Source organism: Scomber japonicus, chromosome 16, assembly GCF_027409825.1.
Source record: "Scomber japonicus isolate fScoJap1 chromosome 16, fScoJap1.pri, whole genome shotgun sequence".
NCBI lineage: Eukaryota > Metazoa > Chordata > Actinopteri > Scombriformes > Scombridae > Scomber > Scomber japonicus.
The window spans coordinates 31,461,017-31,467,426 of NC_070593.1; positions in this window are offsets into that span (position 1 = coordinate 31,461,017).

Consider the following 6,410-nt stretch of genomic DNA (forward strand, 5'->3'; position numbering starts at 1 on the left):
GGTGTGAGAGAATAGAACAGCCATGCAGAAGTCTTTGTGTTAATAATGAACTATAACACACACACATGCTCTAACCAAACGCTGACATCAGTAACTGATCAGTAACTCTTTTATCCTGATTAACCATTTGTGTTTAAATGTGATGAATCTTTACATACACACACACACACACACACACACACACACACACACAAAGTAGGTTGAATTGAGTGCAGCTGGAAGATGTTTGGTCTGTCACAGTGTTCACTTCTAACAGACAGCTGAGGACTTTCAGGTATTTAACCTCTACTTGGTCATATCATGATCATTCATAGCACACTTGATCCATTAGTGCCTCTGCTCTGACAGTTGTAATGATACCAGTAGAGTCTCTGAGGTCACCTGAAGTGTAAACCACTGTGGTTGGAGTTGTCACGTGACAGGATGTGAATGGTGGTGAAACCTCCAGATGAAAGTAGTAATTATTGTAGGTGGAGGATAAGTTCTTCTCTTCTTCACATGTACACACTGTCCTTCACTCCTCCTGTCCAGTACATGCACGTTGTTCAGAGTGAAGTTATCTGCACAGTTCATCCTCCTGTGCTGAGAGCTTCTGTTTGTAAGAATCAGAAATGACAAGAGCTCAACCCGTACTGGATGTTTGATACCAATACCATCACACGTTATATCAACCAGTAATCTTATTTATACAGAATATATACATAAATATGTTCTTTTTTTTCTTTTCTTTTTCTTACAAATGTGGTGACCAAACACTTGATAAAGATATGTAATAGAAGCATGATATTTTACACTTTTTCATCAAATATACATAAAATGCAGCATTTCTATCTTTTTATTTTTTATGTATTTTACAAAGTCACAAAATATTTATTTATAAGTGAACAGACCCACCCACCCTAACCACCCTAACCACCCAAACCACCCAAACCACCCTGCACATAACAAAGAACCATGTTGAGTATATAAAATAGATGAAATGAATAAAAGGGTGAGGGTTAGGATATTTACATATAACATAAATGGGGTCCAGGTCTTTTCAGATCTATTACCAGCACCAGGAATGATCATTATTTCTAATTTAAGAAAATACAAACCTTCCTTAATCCAGTTTGTGGAACAGTGGATTAGTTTATATCAGACGGATTAAACACAGATACCAGTAGAACTGTGATAGGCTGATATCAGCTGATAATATCGGTTGCCTCATATGTCAAGTGAGCTACAGTCAACATCCTGTCACTCAACGTCTTTTTAATTTGTTGACAGTTCTCAGGGCGGCTGTGGCTCAGGAGGTAGAGCGCTCGTCCTCCAATTGGAAGATTGGTGGTTCGATTCCCGGCTCCTCCAGTCCACATGTCCATGTGTCCTTGGGCAAGACACTTAACCCCAAATTGCTCCCGTTGCTGTGCCAACGGTGTGTGGATTGGCACCCTGCCATCAGTGCTCCTGCCATCAGTGTATGAATGTGTGTGAAAGGGTGAATTTGAGTGGTCACAAAGACTAGAAAGGCGCTATATACCATTATTTACCATTCTCATAATTCAATCAATCTTTATTAATATAGCACCAAATCACAACAAACATCATCTCAAGGCTCTTCACACATAGAGCAAATATACTAACATCAAATGAATAATTACATGAAAGATGTGTAACATGATTTGCAGTCAGTCTGTTCTCCTCTGCTGAATGTACACACACACACACACACACACACACACACACAAAGAGTCCTGTTGTGTAATTAATACATATCAATAACTTCATAATCATTCTTACATATGTCTCTGCACTCCTCACTGCATCAGACTGCAGACAGGAGTGTTTCTAGTGTTTAGGTGTGTGTGTGTGTGTGTGTGTGTGTGTGTTTCTCTCAGTGTGAGGAAAACAAAGGCGTGAGTGAGTGGTGAGTTTGTTAGATCTTGAAATCCAGTTTATAGGCAAAAAGTAAGTAGTGGTCTGTGTGTATGTGTGTTTCCTGTGTACTCAACCTTCAGAGGTTAAATACCTGCAGCCAAGTCCAGCTGTCCTCCATTCAACCATGCTCTGATATATCATCACATTTACACACTATTAAATATACTCCATCTACCAGACACTGATCATCATTAAAGGATAATTACCGTTTTTTACAACCTGGACCTTATTTCTAGCATAAAATACAATCATTTACTCACCCAGACAACTTTGGTGTCATTTGGAGTCGTTCAGACCAAATTAGCTCCAGTGGAGCGCCGCGTATATCCATATAATGCGAGTACACGGGGCACCGAAGCGCAGCCTCTATATAAGGCATTATCTGCCACGAAACTAGTTCATTTCACCAATATTTAGTTATGATACGTTAGTGCTATTCCCCTCCCAGCCTGTGGTAGCATGTTATCAACATCCGGGGTCTGTAGGTTGACCTACTAACCTCTGATCTGGATCAATGATAAACCGGGCTGTGGTAGAGACTTGAAATTACATCATCCAGAATTTGGTCTGAACAACTCCAAATGACACCAAAGTTGTCTGGGTGAGTAAATGATTGTATTTTATGCTAGAAATAAGGTCCAGGTTGTAAAAAACGGTAATTATCCTTTAACTGTGCTATGCTACGTTAGACACAGCTGGAAACTCTTCATTTCAAGACAGCAGACAGAAATGTAAAGTATGAATGAACGATTGATGATGGATAACTAAATGTGAACAGATGCAGTTTACTCCAAACTCCTCACTGTCATCATATCACACTGTATGTTGTGGTTTTAGGGTTTTTGGTTATCATGTTAAAGTCCATGTAAAGTAAGAATAAATATGTGTTCTGAGTTTGACATACCACAGAAAAGTGTGTTGTTAACCACCCTGCCAAATTTGAATGATTAAAAAAATCGCCAAATATATGAAATTAGGCTTCAAATCTGCATTTTTCTCTGCTACCAAACGCTGTGGGAGTGCCCGCCGAGTTTGCTGAAACCCCGCCTCCTACCAAGTGTCACCTGTCAATCAAAGTCACCACCTCTACCTGAAACATGGACGCTACGTCTGAGAGCTTTCTGCTGCTAACTCAGCTGCTAGCTCGGCTAACTGGCTAACTGTAGACTGTAGTAGTAGTAGTGTGTGATGAATATATTTATATCTCTACAGCAGCAGGGGCGGGTTTATGATTTTCAGACCCGCCCACTAAATCCTGAACACAGAAGTCTTGAAACACAGTTTGTGAAGCCTAGCTCCACAATTCAAATCTAAATGGTTGAAATGCTTTTTACACCTTTTTTAGAAATACATTTATGACCTATTTAATGTGTTTAGAAGAAAATGTCTGAATTCACTTTACACAGTCTTTAAATAACTCGAATATGTTTTTCTTGAACATAACATTTCATTAACATCATATTAAGCCATCAGACTGTTTTCTTTGATTTCAGTGTACTTAAATGCCTCTTTTTAATCATCATATCACAACACATGCTCTTTTTTTAAATGTGTGTTCTGATCATCTTATCAGCTCAGCTTCTGTTAGTCGAACACAAACCTGTTCTGTGTCAGCCATTCACATCACTGCAAACTGTTAGTTCCTGCACAGGAAGTAGAGCGGTTGTTTGATGTGTGTTTGAACATTTTGCCTTTTTTTATTTAATATTTAACACAGATTAGCATCTTCTCCACACTGTAACTGTAACTGTATAGTTACTCTAAACAAGCTTCCTCTGCTGCTGTTGATGAGAGTGAAACAGTCTGATGCTCAGAGAGAAAGCGCTGAGTCGTCACTGTTCTGGTGCTCTCAGGTGGTCGTTTGAAAGCTGAACTCTTCTACTTTCTGCTCACATGTGACTGTAGAGGAGCTGATATGGATTTTGAAGTTTACTACTGATTGTTACCTTTTTTTTATTTTTCAGGGGGAAACATCATCAGACTTATTGTAGCCATTTTGTTTCTGAGGCATTTGCACTGAGAGTTTTATGCATAATAAAATAAATACTGGATCTAAATGTACTGTAGTGTGTGTCATCATCATCATCATCATCATCATCATCATGTGATCTACTATGACATCATTTGTCACATTACCTCTGCAGGTCATTCACCATTACTGAAATTAAAGGAGCATACCAATCATTTAGCATGTTTATTATTAGTATAGAATTAAAGGATAATTTGGGTCTTTTTTATTTTTTATAAAGTTGTCAAAATGAACTTTGTATTTAATTTATTTATTTAATCATTTATTTTAAGTTTATTTTATTTATTTGGTTTTATCTGAGTTGTTTCATCACTGCTAATTGCTCAGAGTAAGATGGCTCCTCAGTTTTCAGTTGCCTTTTTTCAAGTGTGTATGTCTGCATGTGTTATGTCTGAGAAAGTGTGTGTGTGTGTGTGTGTGTGTGTGTGTGTGTGTGTGTGTGTGTGGCTTTTGGTTTTACTTCTGCTTTGTTCGTGCCTGCTTTTTATAATGTAAAGCACATTTTATTGTATAAAAAGTGCATATAAATAAAGTCTGATTGATTGATTTTCAATCAATAAGGATAAAATTGATCAGCACAGATGAATTCTTCAGATATAAAATCACAACATCACTACAAACAATCTGCTGCACTTTTAGCAGGTTTCCTGGCAGAGAAGAAGAGGAGAGGAAAGCTGGAAGCTATCATGGACAATCCTTCTCAATCTCCTGAGGCAGGTCATCAGACTGTACATCAGCACAGTGTACCTTACCTTTAACTCTTCACAGCACTGAAATCACCTTAATTAAGTAAGCCAGTGATCAATAACTAACAGCTGATGGTGATTGTACAGTTATAATTCTACTTGATCTTAATTCAGATTTTTGATACTGTTGATCAAGCACTTTTATGTGATTTCCTTCCTGACACAAAGGTTGTTATCAGGTCTGCTGTAGATCAATGATGTTCTCATTCACCATGTGTCAAAATCAACAGCCACATAACTTCAGTTTGAGAGTCTTGATAGAAAAGTGTTGACACATTTAAATACTGACTCATCACTATATTTGTCACTGCTAAATGAACTTTCATATCAGGTAAGAATCCACTTCCTCTTTGTACTTCTGTTTATTTGTGTAGAAGTTTCATGAAATATAAAGTACAAAAAACAGTCAGTAAAACAAAGTGGTCTGTCTGTCTGTCTGTCACACTGTTTAAATCAGAGGTGTCAAACTCATCTTCAATCAAGGGCCACATACAGTCCACTTTGACGTCATGGGCCGGACCATAAAAAAGATGGAAGGAAGGAACGAAAAGAAGACGGGGAGGAAAAATGGAAGAAAGGCATGAAGGAAGAAAGGAATGACAGACAGAATGAAGGAAGGAAGAAAGGGAGGAAGGACAGAAGGAAGAACAGGAGAAAAGAAAGATGGAAGGAAGAAAGGGGGGAAGGATGGACAGAATGAAGGAAGGAAGGAGGGAAGACAGGAAGGAAAGATGGATGGAGAGAAGAAAAGGAAGGAAAAGAACAGAAAGGAAAGTGGACCGGTTCTGGCCCACGGGCCTCATATTTGACACCCTTGGTTTACAAAGGACAGATGAAAGGATAGGGGGAAAAAAAGAGTGGAAAGGCACATCAGAAAAAAAGAAGTGCATTATTAACACAAGCTTAACATTTGGGTGACATTGCATTTTTGTCTCATCACATGGTCCATGAGTACACACTACCTTCCTCAGCACATACTTCTCACACTTGTTACACAATTACAGATGTTCAAAACTGTTCCAAACAGCTGATAGATGGAGCAGTGTGAGATGAACATGTGTGTGAGACAGATGTTTATACCAGTCATTAATAGATGAGGACTAATTAATTAATGTTGACTTCAGACTGTAACAGACAGGTCAGCTGAACTTTACACTCAACAATATTGAACACACACTATTTACATGAATGTACACACAGCTACACACAGGCTGCATTAACATTAACCATCACACAGTGTCAGTGTTTATCTTTTATGGAGATACACTATAATTACATTTTTACAATCACCTACCTGCATGCAGGACTCTTTATTACAAACATAAGAGACTGTACAAGGTGCACAAAAACAAAAAATAAGGATCTATCAACCCCCTTTAAAGGCTGATGGTAAATAAATAGAAGATAGGCAGATAAGACGAGATAAGGAAATGTATCAATAAGAGAATACAGCAAAACTATCAAACACTGTCTGCTTCCAGCTCCTCCTCTACACTCTCCACTTTGGCTTTATCATCATTCTAGTGTTTGGACAGTTGGTCAGATCATTACTTAAGGCCATGCCTGGTAATGTGATTGGCATCTGTCATTATTTTCAAAGATGAAATGATAATGAAGTGAAAAATAACTGATAATCTACTTGCTGGCCATGCTAACATGAAGTGTTAACAGTTCTCCACCTGGATCATGACAGGAAACAGTCCAATGATTACAGC